General features: G+C 42.1%; 1 protein-coding gene across 1 annotated transcript in view; it reads left to right on the top strand.

The window, feature by feature from the left end:
• Positions 1-21359, top strand: part of RBFOX1 (RNA binding fox-1 homolog 1) — a 2483424-nt gene that overhangs the window by 302293 nt on the left and 2159772 nt on the right.

Genomic DNA, 21359 nt, shown 5'->3' with positions numbered 1-21359 from the left:
ATTTCTGCTGCGTTGTCCTGAGTATGAGGTCCTGCGATGGGCCCTGGGCGTTCCAGAGCCATGTGATCATGTGCAGTTTACCAACAGCTTGCCCACAAGGAAGCTGCTTGTGCACAAGGACACCTACCTGCAAGGACCACTGGGAAATGGAGTCCCTAGACTCCTCCCCGACACGGCGTCCTCTGTGCTGTTTCTCTCCATCTGGCTTAATGCAGGTGAGGATGGCAATCTTAGAAGACACATGTTGGGAATGGCATTGGAAAGCACCAGGGTGCGGCTCATGACTTCTGATTAGTGTAGTTTAGACCACATGCCCATTTCTGAACCACTGGCTGCCATGGGCAAGACAATGAGGTACTTTGTTTGGGTGTGGGTCACATGACTCCATCTCCTGGCTTCAAGGGGAGACAGTTCCATTAGAACCAATTTGTCCCAAAAAAGGAGAGAGAATGATCCCCAAATCAGAGTGCATACATGCTGGGTGAGGACCTCAGAAATGTCCACTTATTATTTTTATCATCATTGTTATTAATTTTGCTGTCATGACTATTGCCATCTTTGTTATTCAGTTCCCTGTGATGCTCTGTGTTAGGTTAAATAGGTGTACGAGTGTGGGAGAGCAAGGCTCACTGTTCAGCACCTCTTTTTCCTTTTCTTTGGTCCAGAACTAGACGCCAACGCTTCTGCTCACAATCTATTGGCCAGAACCCAGTCATGTGACACCTACCTGCAAGGAACACTGGGAAATGGAGTCCCTAGACTCCTCCCTGGTAGAGCATCCTCCATGCTGTTTCTCTTCTGCTGGCTTAATGCAGGTGAGGATGGCAATCTTAGAAGTCACATATTGAGGATGGCATTGGAAAGTTGGAAGCAAGATGAAAACAGTGCCTCTGTGATCTAGAACAGCTGTTTTGAAGTTTTTTTATATGAGCAAGAAGTAATTTTCTATGTTTGAGCCACTAAATATGTAGGGGCTTGTTTGTTACAGCAGCTAGTGATGCCTCTAATTAACATGTGCGTTATTACCCTTCCTCCTCCCTGTCTTCCCATTGGAGGGTAGGGGTTAGGATAGTTTTTTGGGGCTTGTGCTTGAGCCGCAGACTTAGGAAAGGGCTAAGGGAGATTTAAGCCCTCTAAGTAGCTCGGGATCGCTTCTGAAATCCTTGTACCTTGCATCTAAGGGACGATCTTTGAGAGGCCTCCTAAATGACAGCCCATCATCGTGGACCTTTGGGTTTTGTCTTGGATACCCTAGGTAACAAAGTGGGCCACTCTAAGAAAGTATTAGATATCTGTTTAATTGTAAAGCATGGAGGCTCCCTGGAGAGCACTGACAGTGACTTCTGCATTTATCAGAAATTTTATTAGTGTGAATTGCCTGTCAGGATGTTTAAATAGCCCCCTTAGAGCACCTAATAGCACCCTCCTAGTCATTACACATCACTAATGGGTGCTGAACATCCAAACACCTATTTACTGCATGGATTTAGATGTCCTGGAGGACCTATTTCTCTGATTAAATAATTCATGATTTCAGAGTGTCTAAATACTGTCTATATGCCCAAGGCTGTACTTCTGGGTCCTAAGGTTCCCCAGCTCGAGACATTCCGTGAGCTTCCTTGACTATGATCCAGAGAGGCGTTCTTCTTATCAGGCTCTGAAGCTACGATGCCTTCCAGTTTTCCGTGGGGGAGTGTAGGACCTGCAGATTTCTGGCCTCTACTCTAGAGATTGTGACTCAGTAGATCTAGGTTTGAAATACCCATTTTTAAAGGCACACCATTCATCTTAGGACTATGTATTGCACGCTTACGTTGTGTTAACTCTGTGCTTGGCACTGGGGCTACATCTGAACATAGAGCAGACCACATTATTGCCTACGCGGCTCTTACGGCCTAAAGGGGACAATGGCATTATAGGTCAAAGTCATCTGTGGTCCTGCATATTCCCCCCACAGATCTTTCTTTTTTTTTGGCTTCTTCTTGCCCGATCCCCAATTCTCTCCTCCCCTCCCCTCCCCTCTCTTCCCCTCACCCACTCCTCCCTTCCCTTCTTCCTCCCCTCCCCTCCCCTCCCCTCCCCTCCCCTTCCCTTCCCTTCTTCTTTTGATTGAGTCTCGCTGTGTCGCCCAGGCTGGAGTGCAGTGGTGCAATCCTGGCTCACAGTAACCGCCACCTCCCAGGTTGCAAGCGATTCTCGTGCCTCAGCTTCCTGAGTAGCTGGGACTCTAGGTGTGCATCACCATCCTTGGCTAATTTTTGAATTTTTAGTAGAGTTGGGGTTTCACCACGTTGGTCAAGCTGGTCTTAAACTCCTGACCTCAAATGATCCCCCTGCCTTGGCCTCCCAAAGTGCTGGGACTACAGGCGTGAGCCACTGTGCCTGGCCACCAATTCTCTAATTTCCTGTTACCCACAAACCTGGTTCTCATCTAGTTGCATGCAGTGGAGTAACCACTGGCTCTCTCCCTTCTTGGACCTCTTGCTTGTGCCAAGACCTGCTTTCTCTCTCATCAGTGCTGATAAGATCTTCCTCCTTAGCACAAGTCACATTAATAGAGGACTCTCAGGCTGTGCAACTGTGTGCAAATTACTTAACCTTTCTCGGTCTTACTTGCCCCATCTATAAAATGGGAATGATCATTATTTACCTGCCTGAGGGTATGTGACTTTGTTGTGGGTTGAATTTTGTCCCCTCCCAAATTCATATGTTGAAGTCTTAAAACAGCAGCTGTCTTAGAATGTGAGAAAATTGGATTGTTCTGATATAATTAGTTAAGATGATATCATGCTGGAGGAGGTGGACTCCAATCCAGTATAGCCAGTGTGTTATTTTTATTTTTATTTGAGACAAGGTCTCCATTTGTTGCCCAGGCTGGAGTGCAGTGGTACGATCTCAGCTCACTGAAACCTCTGCGTCCTAGGTTCAAGCAATTCTCCTGTCTCAACCTCCCAAGTAGCTGGGACTACAGGCATGCACCACCATGCTTGGCTCATTTTTGTATTTTTTTTTTTTTTTGAAACGGAGTTTTGCTCTTGTTACTCAAGCTGGAGTGCAATGGTGCAATTTCGGCTCACTGCAATCTCCACCTCCCGAATTTAAGCCATTCTCCTGCCTCAGCCTCCCAAGTAGCTGGGATTACAGGCGTGTGCCACCATGCCTGGGTAATTTTTTATATTTTTAGTAGGAATGGGGTTTCACCATGTTAGCCATGGTGTTCTCGAACTCCTGACCTCAAGTGATCCACCCACCTTGGCTTCCAGTCCAGGTGGTCCGGGAAGGTGGGAGGAGTACTTTAGGGTGTGCTCAGAGGAGGATTTGAGCCAGAGCATGCTCAGAGGAGCTGTTCATCAGCCCACCACAGGCTTTCTGGGGTGGGCTGTGGCTCCAGCAAAGGGACGGAGGTGGGAAGGAGCATGTATCTTGCAGCAGACAGGGGCAGTTCACATTGTTAAATCCTGGAAAATTGAGGCTGGGATTCCATGGCCAATTTTGATTACCATTTGTCCATATTGTTAACTCACAAAGGCTCAGAAATGGGGGTGACAGAACTAGCTTCTTTCTTTAAGTTCACTTTTTATTTGTTAAGTACCTTTTAGTGTGGGGCAATAATGAGGGACTTTGTTGAAAAAATGTGTTTGAGCCTTGGCTCTGCTACATCCTGACTGGGGGACCTTGGGACTGTGTCTTAACGTCTGCGAGTCTCAGTTTTCCCATCTGTGTAATAGGATTAGCAATACCCCGTGCCTTAAAGCATTGCCATGAGGATTAAGTGCATCAATGTGTTTAAGGTACTCAAAGCAGTGCCTGGCACATAGTAAGAGCCCATTAAGTGTTTAGCTTCTGTTAAGTCTCATTTCCAGTGGTGGAGGTAGATAGGTCACAGGGACATGACATGTCAGGAAGTTCTTCTTCTTCTTTCTTTTTTTTTTTTTCCTGAAATTTCTGTTTATTTTTTTATTTTTTTGAGATGGAGTCTTGCTCTGTCACAGAGGCTGAAGTGCAATGGCGCGATTATAGCTCACTGCAACCTCTGCCTCCTGAGTTCAAGCATCTCCTGCCTCAGCCTCTTGAGGAGCACCCACCACAATTCCTGGCTAATTTTTGTATTTTTAGCAGAGATGGAGTTTCACCTTGTTGGCCAGGCTGATCTTGAACTCCTGACCTCAAGTGACTGTCCATCTCGGCCTCCCAAAGTGGTGGGATTACAGGCGTTAGCCACCGTGCCTGGCTGGTCAAGTTCTTCTTGATCAGGGCTTCCCAACCTCAACACTGTTGACGTGGCAGCGGGGGTGGTGTAGAAAATTCTTGGTCATGGGTGGGGTTGTCTTGTGCCTTGTAGGATGTTGAGCAGCACCCAGGGCCTCTATCCATTATCTTCCAGTAACACCTTCTTCCTCTAGTTGTGACAACTAGACTTCGCCAAACATTTCTGGGGAGCAAAATCGCCCTCACTTGAGACCATTGTTCTAGATAATAAGCTCATCTGGGCTTTCTGGCTCAATGTGTAGAATACTGCATCACTACCACGTGAAGTTTCTTAGAGATGAAGAATCTCAGGCCCTGACCCAGACTCACTGATCAGAACCTGCATTTCACAAGATCCCCTGGTGAGTCAGATGCATATTAAAGTTTAAGGGGCAGGGTTTTAGAGAATGGAGAGTGTCATATCATTTAGGTTAGTCTCTAAATCTGTAAAGTACAGCGCAGAGAACAGCGCTGAGTTATTAGGCGAATGGATGAATAAATGAATTGTGGCAAAGACAGAGGTTCTTTGCTTAAGATTCTAGCAGTTGACCACGTTTTTCAATGCTGCGCTCTGAGGTTGCTGGCTCATACCCAGGCCTGAGATCAGTGCTTTATCAAAAGTGGCTTCACCCAGGAATCTTCGTTCATCCTGCCCCTCCTGGATCGGGGTGAACTGGGGTGGTGGGTTGTGGGGCAGGCAAGCATAGCTGTGGGCAGAGTTGTGAAGTCTGTGCAATGTATTCCAAGCTTCTCAACAGACTCTTCTCCTTCCCTTTCTGCCTGGAGACCCTGATAGAGATGGCCTACGGTGGAGATCTCACATTAGTGATTTTAAAATGCTTCCTAAATCTTTATAGTAATGCCGAGGGGGCTAAAGCACATAAAATAAATTATATCCCCCTAATTTTCAAAAGCATTGCAATGAGGTATATGAGAATGCATTGGAGGAAGCTTCAGATATATTAGCTTCAGAATTTTTCTTGTTTTGCCTGTAAAAGTGAAGCAGAGGAAATTAGGGCAAGAGAAGTTATCCGTCATAACAGGTGGGAGAAGGCATCAAAGAAGAGGGTAAGAACGTATTTAGGTTTGTAAATACTCTTTTTTTTTTTGAAATGGAGTCTCGTTCTGTCGCCCAGGCTGGAGTGCAGTGGCGCGATCTCGGCTCACTGCAATCTCCGCCGCCCTCTGGGTTCAGGCCATTCTCCCGCCTCAGCCTCCGGAGAAGCTGGGACTACAGGTGCCCACCACCACGCCCGGCTAATTTTTTTGTATTTTTAGTAGATACGGGGTTTCACCGTGTTTGCCAGGATGGTCTTGATCTCCTGACCTCGTGATCTGCTCGCCTCGGCCTCCCAAAGTGCTGGGATTACAGGCATGAGCCACCGCACCCGGCCTGTAAATACTCTTTATGCAGGCTAGGGGCTGGGGACTTTATGAGTTTGTGCACAAAGGCAATTCATACAAGTGAAATTGCAGAAATTGAACTCTAATGCTTTGAGGAACAAGCGTCACGTTTTAATAGGGCTTATGATATGTGCTGGGCTAGTTTCAAAAGGAAATGTGCCCCCTATAAATATCCTTGATGGCAGAGATAAGATTTATCCTTCAGTGTGGATAGTTTCATCACTGGGGAAGGGGTGATGAGCTACAGGTACACTGAGAGGGGTTTCTGGCTTGAACACACATTTTTTTCTGATGGTGGTATGAGTGCTTATGTGTGTTACAGAGAGGCAAGGAACATTTAAAGTCTGAGCAGACTTCATGATGACTTCAAACAGAGGCTTGGCTGAAATCCCTCCTGGACCCCAGTAGACATCTCAGCATGGATGAGATATTATCAACTCCTGATGAAGATTGATTTTAAAATAACTGGGTTCTCAAACATCCTCATTCTGGGAATCAATTAGATTAATCAGTCTTGTAAAACGACCATGTGGAGTGTGTTTCAAGGTTACTGAGGAAATTCTGAAGCCACCAAAGTGACTGGCTCCCTGAGTGTGATGTGGCCTGTACCGTTGGTAGGTTGGATTTGGTTTATGGTGTGGCTTTGATATGGAGCTGGATGACTTTCTCCCAAAGAGAAGTGGGCAGGGGTGTTGGTCAGAATTCTAAGGTGCAAGCAACAGAAAGTGACTAAGGGTAATTTAAGGAGAGCAGAAATTGCTGAGATGGTGATGAGAAGCCCACACAATCGGAGGCTGTGTTGCCAGGGTCAGTGTCCCCAAATCACACCACTGAGCCAAGTCTGGGAGGATGTGGTTGCCATGGGGACTGGCCACATCTGCTGCTGCCAACTGCCAGTCCCTGCTGCTTTGTGCACCAGCTCTCAATTCACAATCTGGCGTGGGTGTGTCTGATTGACTGAGCCTAGTCAGGTGCCTGTGTCATAGCTGCAAGCGTGGCCGGGAAAGGGGAAATTGGGTAATTTCAGCTTCAGTGGTGGGTGTTGGGGTTTTTCATCTACCAAGTCATATACTGTATTAGAGTTCTCCAGAGGGACAGAAATAATAGGATATATGTATACATGAAAGGGAGTTTATTAAGGAGAATTGACTCATAGGATCAGAAAGTGAAGTCCCCCAATAGGCTGTCTTCAAGCTATGGAAGAAGGAAGCCAATAGTGGCTCAGTCCGAGTCCAAATGCCTCAAAAGTAGGGAAGCCAACATTGCAGCCTTCAGTCTGTGGTGGAAGGCTCAAGAGCCCCCAGCAAACCACTGGTGTAAGTCTAAGAGTCAAAAGGTCGAAGAACCTGTAGTATCTGATGTAGAAGGGCTGGAAGCATCCAGCACAGGAGAAAGATGAAAGCCACATGACTCAGCAAGCCAGCTTATCCCAGCTTCTTCCACCTGCTTTGTTCTAGTATGCTGGCATCCGATTAGATGGTGCCCACTCACATTGAGGGTGGATCTTCCTTTCCCAGTCCACTGACTTATGTGTTAACTTCCCTGGCAACACCCTCACAGACACACCCAGAAACAATGCTTCACCAGCTATGTAGGCATCCTTAGATCTAAGAATCCTGAGTTATCTTAGGCAATCCAATCAAGTTGACACCTAACATTAACTATCACACACATAGTAGGGAATTTATTAAACACAAGAACGGGTGGGCATATAAAATGATCAGTTTTCAGAATAGAGGAATAGACAGTCATCCATTCACTCAGAAAATATTTACCAAAGGCTTGCTGTGAGCCAGTTCTGCATGCCTAGGAAATCACAATGAAGAAAACAGATAAAAATAACTCTCCTCATGGGGCTTACATCCTACTGGGGAGAGACAAAAAATTTTATAGAGGTGCATTGACCAAAAGAGTAGCTGATAGACACGTGCAGCTACTTATATTTGAAAAAATTAACTAAAATTAACTAAAATTAAACATCTAGTTCTTTAGTCACAGTAGCCACATTTCAAGTGCTCAGTAGCTGCGTGTGGCCAGTGTCTGCTGTAATGAACAGCTCATCAACTCCAAAATCTCACCTGAGTATCATCAGCTCGTCTACAGTATACACATTTGGTATGGAAGTGGGTGGGACAATGGTCCATCCTGGGGCCCAGTTCCTTTCCAATTGTAAGTCTGTGAAACTCAAGACACAAGTTACCAGGTTCTAAAATGTAATAGTGGGTGGGATAGGCACAAAATAAAAGTGATAGGCATTCTGATTCCAAGTGGAAGAAAACGCGAGGTGAAAAACAGTCCCTAGTCCCAAGAAATTTACAAATCCAGCTGGGAAAATTCCCTACAGTTTCCAGCCCTAGGAATAATCCTCTGTTTTACAGCTCTAACTTCTGGGCTCACAGCTCTCCCCTCTGGGTCATGCTTCCTTTTTTAATGAAAGGTAGCATGTGTTTTGCAACTGATTTGTTTCAGTCTGTTTCTTGATTGTAGAATTTGGGAAGCCAAGAGTCTCCTTTCATTTTGTATTTTCTGTTTCCCTATCAGGCCAAGTGACAGCGTTTCTGCTGGTATAACATCCTCAAGAACTTTGTGCATCTCTTATGTATGTCACCAGGTTTCACCATATTTGACCAAAGATTTGTCCACAGACATTTCTGAGATTAATATCTAATTTGGGCTACTTCTGAGATGGCTGAAGACGGGCCTACTCTAACCGTCACACCCTTTGACACTTCAAAGAGCCTTTTTGTTGACTGGATACTCTGAAGTTTTGGTCTTTCTGATAAATTAGTGAAAGGTTGTACAGCCACACTCTGAAATTTTTCTCTAACCGTCTTTCCTGATAGGGAATCTCTTAGTTTTAGTATTTTTTGCCTGCCAGGTAGGCTGAGAAGTTCCCAAATTATCAAATTATGTTTTGTTTTGTTTTGTTTCTTTTTTATTTAACAGTTCTTACCTCAATTTATTTCTCTCCTCTCATATTTTTCCTATAGGTATCATGAAAACACGAGGCTGTTATTTCAGCACTTTGCTTGGAAATCTCCTGTCTAGGTCTATTGATTGATTGATTGATTGATTGAGATGGAGTCTTGCTGTATCGCCCAAACTGGAGTGCAGTAGCATTATCTTGACCCGCGGCAAACTCTGCCTCCTGGGTTCAAGTAATTCTGCCTCAGCCCGTCAAGTAGCTGGGATTACAGGTGCCTGCCACCACACCTGGCTAATTTTTGCATTTTTAGTAGAGATGGGGTTTCACCGTGGTTGGTCAGGCTGGTCTTGAACTCCTGACCTCAGGTGATCTGTCTGCCTCGGCCTCCCAAAGAGCTGGGATTACAGGCGTGAGCCAGCACTCCTGGCCCTGTCTAGGTCTTGCACACCACACAGAAAGCCAATCACGGAGACAACGAGTATTTTCAGGGACGAAGGGTTTGTTACGGGTGATGTCAGCTGCATAGATGGGAGGCAAGGCTCAAATTCGCCTCCAACTCCCACTAATGTTAGGAGTTTATATAGCAGAGAAGGGAAATGGAACAAGGAAGAGGAATTGGTCAACAGGGAGCAGGTGGTCGAATGAGGGATGTAACATCTCATTGTAATATGTGTGGGAAAAGATGAATTAGGGAGGGGTAAGGAAGGGAGGAGTTGGTCAGCAGACAGCAGGTGCATCTGTACCTGTGCTGTGCAAATGTAGGTTTCTCAAGCTTCCATTCTATGGGCATCTGGCTTGCCGGAAAATTGGGCTGGGTTTAAATTCCTTACATGTTTTTCCTTCCACAAAGCTGCAGAACACACTCTGCTAAGCTTTCTGTCACTGCATAACAAGGGTCATCTTCTCCCCGGTTTTAAATAACAGGTTTCCCACTTCCTTTTGAGTACTCACTGGAAGCATACTTATTGTCCATGTTTCTCGTGCTTCTGCTTTCTGCCTGTTCGTGTTGATTTAGGTATTCCCTAAGGCAGTTTAGGCTTTTCTATAATCTTACTTCCTTCTGAGCCCTCACCAGCAGCATCTTTAATGTTCATGTATATGTTAACAATCTGTTCAAGGTGATCTCAGCTTCTGCTGTCATGCTCCTCAAAATTCTTTTAGTCTCTACCTGTTGCCCAATTCCAAAGCCAATTCCACGTTTTTAGATGTTTGTTACAGCAGCACGTCGCTTCTAGGAACCAAAATATGTGTTAGTTTTCTATTGCTGCTGTGTCAAACTACCACACATTTAGTGACTTATGCCAACAAAAAATTTATTATTTTATAGTTATGTAGGCCAGACATCTGGCATGGGTCTTACTGGGTTGAAATCAAGGTGTTTGCAGAACTTCCTTACTGGAGGCTAGAGAGGGGAATCTGTGTCCTTGCTTATATGTGTTGTTGGCAGAAATCACTTCCTTGTGGTTGTAGGACTGAGCTGCCTGTTTTATTGCTGGCTGTAAACCAGAGGTTGTTCTCAGCCTGGAGAAGCCATTGTAGTCCTTGGCTTGTAACCTCCTGCCTCCATCTTCAAAGCCAGTGATGGCTGGTTGAATCTTTCTCATGTTTCATTTCTTTGACTTTTCTCAGAGCCAGCTGAGAAAGGTGCTCTCTGCTTTTAAGAACTCATGCAATTAGATTGAGCTCACTTGTATAATCCCAGGTAATCTCCTTCTTTCAAGATCTATGTCTTTTAATCTGCAAAGTCCATTTTGCCACATAAGGTAACATATTCACAGATTCTGGAGCTTAAGCTGTGGGTATCTTTTTGGAGGCCATTATTCTACCTCCCATAAGAGTTATACAGTTTTTCCATACTCACTAAGAGCTGTGACTCCCAGATAATAAGGTCAGGATAAGAGCCACAGAGATACCGTGAATTTCTCCAGATCTTTGGTGACACACGAGCCTGGAGCCCCAGAGCAGTCATATCCTGACCCCACAGGCACAAAGCTGTGGTTGACTTGAGCAGGGACATTCAGGAGACATCGGTAATCAGAAGGTCTGTGCTCTAGGGGGAGGGTGTGGAGACATAGAGCAAAGAGGCCAAGACCCTGAAGTTGTCAGATCAATATGGATCCAAACGCCATCTCTTATACTTGACATTGAAAAAGTCAATAAGCCCATTTGAGCCTTCGTTTTCTTAGCTTTAACATGGAGGTAATGAAAATAGCATCTACCAAAAGAACAGAGAGAGGCTTTCTAAAAGAAAATATTTATTTTGGAATATGGCATTGCCATGGGACTATGCATGCCATAATAAACTACTATTCAGGGAGGTCAAAGAAGACTAAGGCTTTTAAAGGAAAAACAAGGAGGATTATGTGTTTTAAGGATCAATAAACAAGGGTAACACTGGCTTGAGGTTGGACAGGCAGTTACTAGGCAGGTGTCTTCACAGAAGTGTTTGTTGGTGTAAAGTTGCAATGGCCTTTGTGCAAGGTTGTGTTTTTTGAGGAGTCTTTTGTGATAGTTTTTGTTATCAGGCATTTGTACATCAGAATGCTCTCTTCCTGGCCTTTCCCGGCTTTATTTCTTAAATTTTTTCATTTCTTTTCCTTTTTTTTCTATTTCTTCTTCTTCTTCTTTTTTTTTTTTTTAAACAGAGTCTCACCCTTGTTGCCCAGGCTGGAGTGCAGTGGCATGATCTTGGCTCACTGCAACCTCCACTGTCCTGGGTTCAAGTGCTTCTCCTGTCCGTAGCCTCTCAAGTAGCTGGGACTACAGGCACACACCGCCATGCCCAGCTAATTTTTTTGTATTTTTAGTAGAGACAGGGTTTCACTGTGTTAGCCAGGGTGTTCTCCATCTCCTGACCTCATGATCCACCTTCCTTGGCTAGTGGCTCCATTTTGATTCTGACACCTTGCACAATTCCTACATCCAGGGTAACTGCTGGGAGAGGGTTCACCAGAGCCAATCATGTGAAACCCATAGCAGCACGGCTCCCACACACAGATGGCTTTAGGAGGGTCCTTGAAAAAGAGGTTGGGAGATGTATGTTGATTTTTGAAATGCTTCTGATGACAGACAAGACCTGCCTTTCAGATTCTCTTGTGTCTTTCTGAGGGTGTGTAATCCTCAGACACCTGGGTTTCCAGGTGCTTGGTTCAGGGCAAGTGCAGGAAGTGCTGGGAGAGAATGGGTCCAGGTCAGGTCCCCGGGAACTACAAAGTGCATGGGAGGCTGGGCTTCATGGGAATGGAGGGGAATCACCGTGTGTCTCTACTCGTTTGTTTTTAAACCTTGTTCCAAGGGAGTGATGGGGCCAGGTATGATGGCTCATGCCTGTAATCCCAGCACTTTTGGAGGCTGAGGAGGGTGGCTCACTTGAGGTCAGGAATTCAAGACCAGCCTGGCCAACATGGCAAAACCCCATCTCTACTAAAAATACAAAGTTAGCCGGGGTGTGGTGGCGCACACTTGTAATCCCAGCTACTCGGGAGGCTGAGGCAGGAGAATCACTTGAACCCGGGAGGCAGAGGTTGTAGTGAGAGAAGATCGTACCACTGCACTCCAGCTTGGGTGACAGAGTGAGACTCTGTCTCAAAAAAATCCCAAAAGACAAAACAAAACAAAACAAAATGACAACAACCACAAAAACCAAGGGAGCGATGGGAACAGTTAATCTGTAAATGTGAGAGATTGTGAGAATTTTTTCCCATTTTTCCTCTCCCTCCCCCACACCACTGGGTTCTCATGTTGGGCCATAAAAAAGAAACGAAAATGAAACCTCGAACTCTGCTGAAATATATACATTTTTTAAGCATTATTATCTTGGAAAGTTGGATTTAAATGGGAAGAGTGACATGAAATCTTTAAAATGACTTTATTTTGGTCACAAGAGAAGTAGGAATTTAACATTTAAGAGGTAAACAAGTATTTTATGCGTGTTTCAAGGAGGGTTTTGGCTTTGACAGGGTAAAATTATTTTTGATTGGAAAAAGTACATTTTAGCATTTAACCAAGATTTTTGCATTCCTTTTTCTTCTGTTCTGATTTCTGCCAATCTTCTTGGATCGAAGACAGTTCTTTTTCTAAAGGTAAGAGACAGTTACGAATGAAGATATTAAAAAGCGAGGGTATTGAACAGAAAAACAAAGGAAGCTGAAGCCTTTCGTAAAATCAAAGGGATCTGGGGTCTTAGACACCATGTGGCACTGCTGACATATCAGTTTGTTTATACCTTTGAGCATAGAATTCTCCAAATTATTGGCTATAGCTTGCAGGCTGTTAATAGCTATCCTTTAAAGAAGGGAAGAAGAAGATTACATGTTCATATATGTTTGGAAAAAAATTGGCATAGAGAGATTATGTATATTATGAAATATCAAGAGCGGGATAAAGTAGCCAATATTTCTCACTCACTTGACCACAGAATTTGCATTTGTTGGTTGGTCTGATGTGTGGCACACCGATTAACTCTTAGTGTTCCCAAACTAAGTTTGAGGAATGTTACATATTTTTCTATGGTGAAATTTAGTCGAATTTGAAAGAAGTGGTTTAGTATAACCCAGGGAAGTCCACAGTAACGGAGCTTCAATGGTATTTCTTAAATCGTGGCTCATGAACTGCCTGTGTCAGAATCACCTGAAGGGTTTGTTAAAAGTCCAGATTTCTGGGTCTGATCTCAGATTTATTGAATACGAATCTCTGGCATGGACGTTGTGGACTCTGACTTGTTAAAAACACCCTAGGTCTTTGCTACTAAAAGTATGGTCCGTGGACTAGCAGCGTCAGAATCACCTGGAGCTTTTTGGAGTGCAGAATCCCAGCTCCATCCTAATTACACTGAATCTAAATCTGAATCTGCAATTTTTTAAATTTTATTTTATGTTTTTTAGACAGAGTCTTGCTCTGTCGCCCAGGCTGAAGTGCAGTGGTGTGATCTCGGCTCACTACAACCTCCAAAGTGATTTTCCCGCCTCAGCCTCCTGAGTAGCTGGGACTACAGGCACATGCTACCATGCCGGGCTAATTTTTGTATTTCTATTAGAGATGGGGTTTCACCATGTTGGCCAGGCTGGTCTCGAACTCCTGGCCTCAAGTGATCCCCCTGCCTGGGCCTCCCAAAGTGCTGGGATTATAGGCGTGAGCCACCTGCCCGGCATGAGTCTGCATTTTTAAGAAGAGCTCTGGGTGATTGATGTGTGTGTTTAAGATAAGAAGCACTGCAGTAGAGAATAAAGCATTGAATTTTACTGTGTATCTTGCTCTATTGCTTTGTATTGTGAACCTGAAAATCTGAGACAGGTCTCAGTTAATTTAGAAAGTTTATTTTGTCAAGGTTGAGGACACGTGCCCATGACACAGCCTCAGGAGGTCTTCATGACATGTGCCCAAGTTAGTCCAGGCACAGCCTGGTTTTACTTATTTTAGGGAGACATGAGACATCAATTAATACAGGTAAGATGTACATTGGTTCCTTCTGGAAAGGCAGGACAACCCAAGCAGGGAGGGGACTTCGTGGTCACTGGTAGGTGAGAGACAAAGGGTTGCGTCCTCTTGAGTTTCTGATTAGTCTTTCCAAAGGAGGCAATCAGATATGCATTTATCTCAGTGAGCAGAGGGAAGACTTTGAGTAGAATGGGAGGCAGGTTGGCCCTGAGCAGTTCCCAGCTTGACTTTTCCCTTTAGCTTAGTGATTTGGGGGCCCTAAGATTTATTTTTCTTTCACAGTATCCTTATATCTTGCTCTAATTACTTATTTCATTTTAAAAACTATTTAAACAGGCCGGGCGCAGTGGCTCAAGCCTGTAATCCCAGCATTTTGGGAGGCCGAGATGGGCGGATCACGAGGTCAGGAGATCGAGACCATCCTGGCTAACACGGTGAAACCTCGTCTCTACTAAAAAATACAAAAAACTAGCCGGGCGAGGTGGCGGGCGCCTGTAGTCCCAGCTACTCGGGAGGCTGAGGCAGGAGAATGGCGTGAACCCGGGAGGCGGAGCTTGCAGTGAGCTGAGATCCAGCCACTGCACTCCAGCCTGGGCGACAGAGCGAGACTCCGTCTCAAAAAAAAAAAAAAAACAAAAAACAAAATAAAAAAACTATTTAAACAAAGTGTTGTATTTTAGCTAAAACAAAATTGTAATTGAAAGGATAGGCTTGGTTATTCTTCTCTTAGTTGGCTATTCTATGGAAAGCATTGCTGTTCACATCAGGGGCCTGTTTAATTTTTTGAAATTTTATTTCAGTAGTTTTTTGGGGGACAGGTGGTTTTTAGTTACATGAATAATTTCTTTAGTGGTCATTTCTGAGATTTTGGTGCACCATCACCAGGGGCCTATTTAAAGGAACTGTTTAGCTGTGATCAAAATATATACTGATTTTCTTTAAACTGGCCAAAGAAAACAGCCTCTTGAGGGTTTATCTTCTTCTAGATTTATGGATGTGATGGTAGCTGTCAGGTCCAGAGCATGGGATGTCTGTCAAGAGTAATCGAGTCTGTATAGCTTAATTCCACCTCCCCTTCTATGCCCACTCATGAATTGCTTATAGTCATTTCAATTTAATAACACAGATATTGATTTTTTTTTTTTTGGAGACAGAGTCTTGCTCTATCGCCCAGGCTGGAGTGCAGTGGCACGATCTCAGCTCACTGCAACCTCTGCCTCCTGGGTTCAAGCAATTCTCTTACCTCAGCCTCCCGTGTAGCTTGGATTACAGGCATGCACCACCATGCTTGGCTAATTTTTTTTTTTTTTTTTTTTACATTTAGTAGAGACAGGGTTTCACCATATTGACCAGGCTGGTCTCGAACACTTGACCTTGTGATCTGCCCACGGCGGCCTCCCAAAGTGCTAGGTTTACAGGCATGAGCCACAGTGTCCGGCCACAGTTATTGATTTTACTGAATACATCTACCTTGCATTTCAATATAGTAAAACAATGAAAGGATGGATTTTAAGTAAACAAAAAGACCACTCAACACTTCCACTGTTATTTAGAGTTGCATCGATTTTTAGCAAGGAGAATGAAAACTGTCAGTTTGAAATACTAATTTCATGAGTTTTCAAGTAAGAAGGCAAAAATTATGCTTGATTTCTTTGTAGGTTCTATGATTTGATACTTTACCATCCATACTCATTAATAAGGCAAGGTCCCATAAGGTTCAGTGTTCACTCAATGACCCATTCCAGGGAACATAATTCAGCAGTTAGAAATTATTTTAAGAGCTGCCCATAAGGATTAGAAGGACCAGTACCTGGTGCTCAGTCATGGCTGAGAATAGTGCCAACTTCCACCAGCCAGAGTAGACAGCCTCATAGTTTATAAGACATTGGGTAGAGCACTCAGAAGGCTCGTGCCTCAGGAGTGGGGAATAATTAATTATAGACTAAACATGGCTCTAGTCCCAGCTAACAAATCTTAAAAATAAGACATAGAGGGATCACACTGTTTTCAAGTAACTTAACTGCATCCCAGAAAAAAGGTCAACGGTATTTATTAGAATGCCATAATATCAAGCCCAAACAAGTTGCAAAGAAGCATGAAAATACAACCTAAAACGAGGAGAAACATGTATCAGTTGGAATTAATTTAGAACTGTCAAAAATGTTAGAAGTGACAGAGAAGGACATGTTTAAAAAATTAAATAGAAACACAGAAGACAAAAAAAGACCCAAATCAAAACTCTAGAGGTAGAACTCTGTGATATTTGAGATTTAAATTCATGGGGTGAAATCAACAGCAGATTAGACACTGCCCATACACAAAAAAGGTTAGTGAACATGGTGACATGGCAACAGAAACTGTCCAGAATTAAACACATAGAGAAAAAAATAATGAAAAAAAAAAAGAAAAGAGAACAGCATTAGTAATCTCTGGAACAAGTTCAAGGAATTTAATGTATGTGTAGATGAAGTCCCTAAAGGAATGGGAGAGATGGAGAGACAGAAAAAATATTTGCAGATAGTGGCTTAAAATTTTTCCACATTTCATGAAAATCACAAACTCGATGAACATCAAGCAGAAGAGACACGAAGAAAACTGCTCTATGGCACGTCATAATCAAGTGTTCAAGCTCAGTGATATAAAACTTAAAGGCATCCAGAGGGCAAAACAAGACAGATTACTTACAGAGGCACAAAGATAAGGGTGACGGTGTATTTTTTGGTCAGAAATAATTCAAGTGCAAAGACAGGGAGTAAAACAACAAAACAAAAATAAAAACACTAATGTAAGTGCAAAAAGAAAGCCCAAACCTGAAATAACTGCAAGGAGAAATAGTCAAATCCAGAATTATGGCTGAATGTCACTACACTGCTTACAACGATTGATATAGAGAGTAGACAGAAAGTATACAAAAGACCTGAACAGTGTCACCAACCAGTTTGACCTAACTGAAGCTTACAGAGTCCACCACCCAACAACAGAATACACATTCTTTCTGAGTGCACCCAGAACATTTACCCAAATTTTACTTGGTAAAATAAATTATTTTCTGGGCCAAAAAACCAGTCTCAGTAATTTCAGAAGGATTCAGGTCCTGTAAAGTAAGTTATTTGGTCCCAATGGAATTAAACTGGAAATTGACAACAGAAGGAACTCTGGGAAATCCCCAGGTTTTTTGAAACCAGCACATGCTGAGTAACTCGTGCATGGAGAAAGGGGTTAAAGAGAAGTTAGAAATTGAATTGAGTGAAAATAAAAACACAACATATCAAAATTTTGTGGGATACTGTTAAAAAGGGAAATGTTTATAGCACTCATTAGAGAAAAAGAAAGTTCTCTAAATTCACTTTAAGAGACTAGAATGAAGAGAACAAATTTAACACAAAGTAAGCAGAAAAAAAATAATAAAGATCAGAGAGAAATTAATGAAATGAAAAACAGAAAAACAATAGAGAAAAATCAATAAAACCAACTGATCTTCTTTGGGAAGATCAATAAATTGAGAAGCAGCTGGCCAGAATGATCAGGATAAAAAATGATATCAAATACAAAATATATATCTTCATATAAGACATACTTATATCTTAAATAAGGCATAACTATATTTTAAAGATAATATGGGAATATTGTGAACAACTTTATGCCCATAAATTTAACAAAATGAATGAAATAGATAAATTCCTTGGAAGATATAAACTACTAAAGCTAATTTAAGAAGTAGGTAACTGTATTAACCCTATATCAAGTTTTAGAGATTGAATTGGTAGTTAAGAACCTTCCCACAAAGACAAATCCAGGTATATATGGCCTTACTATTAAATTTTTTTTTGAGATGGAGTCTTGCTGTGTCTCCCAGGCTGGAGTGTAGTGGAGTATTCTTGGCTCACTGCAAGCTCTGCCTACTGGGTTCAAGTGATTCTTCTGCCTCAGCCTCCCTGGTAGCTGGGATTACAGGCACCTGCCACCATGCCTGGTTAATTTTTGTATTTTGTAGTAGAGACAGAGTTTCACTATGTTGGCCAGGCTGGTTTTGAAACCTTGACCTCAGGTGATCCAACCACCTCGGCCTCCCAAAGTGCTGGGATTACAGGCGTGAGCATGCCCTGCCCCTAGTATTAAATTCTAACAAATATTTAGGAAAGAAATAATATCAGTTCTATATAAACTATTCCAGGAAACTGAAGAGGAAAGATTATTTTAGGAGACAGGTATTGCCCTAATAGCAAAACCTGACACAGAAATTATAAGAAGAGGAAACTGAAGTCCAATATCTGTCATGAATATAGATGCAAATAATTCTAAAGAAAATTTTAACAAAGCAAATACAACAATATATAAAAAGGGTGATGTATCATGGCCAAGGGTGGTTTATGCTAGGTTGGTTTAAAATTCAAATATAATCAGTGGAATCCATCATATTAAGAAATAAAAAGTGAGAAACACGTGATCACCTCTGGACACAAAAAATATGTAAGAATCTAACATCTATTCTCAAAAAAAAAAACCTCTCATCAAGTAGGAATGTAAGGAAATTAATCTGATAAAATATGTGTATGAAAAATCTCTATTTCATACTTAATAGTGAAAGACTGAATGCTTTCTGTTTAAGATAGGGAACACGAATGTCTGCTCTTACCACTTTTTTCAACACTGTAGTGGAATAAGTCACTATAATAAGGCAGGAGAAATGAATAAAACCCAGGAAGTAAAGGAAAAAATAGACCTGTCTTTATTTACCGATGGCAAGATCTATTATAAAATCCAGTGGGATCTAAAAACTTTTTCTTTTTTTGCGGAACAACTCTGAGTTTAGTGAGATTACAGAGCAGTAAGATAATTATACAAAAAGCCATTGTATTTCTATATAATAACAATAAAGAAGTGGAAATCGACAGAGCGAGACTCCGCCTCAAAAAAAAAAAAAAAAAAAAAGAAGTGGAAATCAAAGTAAAAAATACTATCTATAATACTATCAAATCAAAGAAAAAAGAATACATAGGGATAAGTCTGACTAAATTTGTATGATTCATACACTGAAAATTACAAAGTATTAATAAGAGAAAATGAAGAACTAAATAAATGGAGAGATGATTACAAGTCAGAGAAGACTCAATATTGTTAAGGTGTCAGTGCTCCCAAATTGATCTACAGAGTCAATGCAATCCAAACCACAGTCTCATCTAGGCTTTTTTGCAATGTGGAAATTCACAAAGCTGATTTTGAAGTTTATATGGACAATGAAAGACCGATAATAACCAAAGCAGCTTTGAAAAAGAACAAAGTTAGAGGGCTAACATGATCTGATTTCAAGATTTATTACAAAGCTGTTGTAATCAAGACAGTGTACTGTGGACATCAAGATAGATACTTGGGTCAATGGAACAGTAAAGAGAGTTCAGTGGAGTAGAATCATCGTTTCAACAAATGTTGCTGAAATAATTGGACATCCATGTGCAAATAAATGAGTTCCAATCTATATCTTGTGGCACATACAAAAATTTACTGAAATTAAAATTAAAAATGAATGCATCCGGCACTGAGGTATACAACCTAAATATGTAAACCTTCTAAAGATACCATAGGAAAATCTGTGTGATGTTGGGTTAGGCAAAAATTTCTTAGATATGTCGCCAAAAGCAAGACCTATTAAAAATGGATAAATTTTAAAATTGGCAAATTGAACTTCATCAAAATTAAAAACTCTACTTTGAAAAACAGTTAAGAGAATGAATAGCAACATATTTGAAGAAAATATTTGCAAACTATATATCTGATAAAGGACTTATGTGTAGAATGGGTAAAGAACTCTTAAAACTCAACAATAAGAAAATACCCAATAAAACAATGATAAAATATTTGAACAGACATTTTACCAAATTAGATATACATGGCAAATAATCCATGAAAACATGTGCTACACCGTTAATCATTAGGGAAATACAAATTAAGACCACAATGAGGTACCATTATACGTCTTTCAGAATGACTAAAAGTAGAAAGACTGACCACATCAAGTCTTGGCAAGGTTGAAGAGAAACTGGAGCTCTCATACACTGCTTGTGAGAGTGTAAAATGGTATAATCACTTTGAAAAAACAGTTTGACAGTTCCCTAACTGGTTCAACATGCACCTGTCATGTGATCTAGCCATTTCATATCTAGAGGTATTTATCCATGAGAAAAGACAGCACGTGCCCAATTTGTGCATGAATATTGATGGTGATTTTACTTATCAGAGCCAAAAAGTAGAAACCACCCAAATGTCTATTATCAGGTGAATGGAGAAAACAATTTGTGGCACATGCGTATAATGGAGTACTATTCAGCAGTAAAAAGGAATGGGCTATCTATACATGCAACAACATGGGCAAGTGGCAAAAGCTTTATGCTCAGTGAAAGATGCCAGATAAAAAAGACTACATACTATATAAACCTATTTATACGAATTCTAAAAAATGAAAATCTCCAGTGACAGAAAGCAGATCATTGGTTGCCTGTTGACAAGGGTGGGAAGTGGGAAAGGATGAGAGGGAAAGATTACAGAGTGGCACAAATTCATTAATGGTGCCTTGAGTAAAGGATATGTGGTGCATATACACCATGGAATATTACACAGCCATAACACAACACAAAATCATGTCCTGTGCAGCAGTATGGATCCAACTGGAGGCCATTATCCTAACCAAATTAATGCAGGAACAGAAAACCAAATACTACATGTACTCATTTATAAGTGGGACCTAAACATTGGGTACCCATGGACGTGAAGATGGCAACAATAGGCTGGGCACGGTAGCTCATGCCTGTAATCCCAGCACTTTGGGAGGCTGAGACGGGCAAATCCCCTGAGATCAGGAGTTCCAAATCAGCCTGGCCAACATGGTGAAACCCTGTCTTTACTAAAAATACAAAAAATTAACCGTGCCTGTAATCCCAGCTACTTGGGAGGCTGAGACAGGAGAATCCCTTGAACCAGGGAGGCGGAGATTGCAGTGAGCTGAGATCGTGCCACTGCACTCCAGCCTAGGTGACACAGCAAGACTCCGTATGAAAAAAAAAAAAAAAAAGACATTGGAGACTACTGGTGGGGGAGAAAGGAAGAAGGGAAGAAGGGCTGAAAAACTAACTATTGGGTGCTGTGCTCACTGCCTGGGTGATGGGATCATTTGCACCCCAAACTTCATTGTCATGCAATATACCCGCGTAACAAACCTGCACATGTACCATATGTACCCCCTGAATCTAAAATAAAAGTTGCAATTTAAAAAAAGGAGCACACACAAAAATAGAAAGAATAAATAAGACCACCTATTTGATAGCACAACATGGTGGCTATAGTTGATAAT

The sequence above is a fragment of the Papio anubis genome, chromosome 18 (assembly GCF_008728515.1).
Source record: "Papio anubis isolate 15944 chromosome 18, Panubis1.0, whole genome shotgun sequence".
Classification (NCBI taxonomy): domain Eukaryota; kingdom Metazoa; phylum Chordata; class Mammalia; order Primates; family Cercopithecidae; genus Papio; species Papio anubis.
This window is presented reverse-complemented; position numbering and strand designations above follow the sequence as displayed.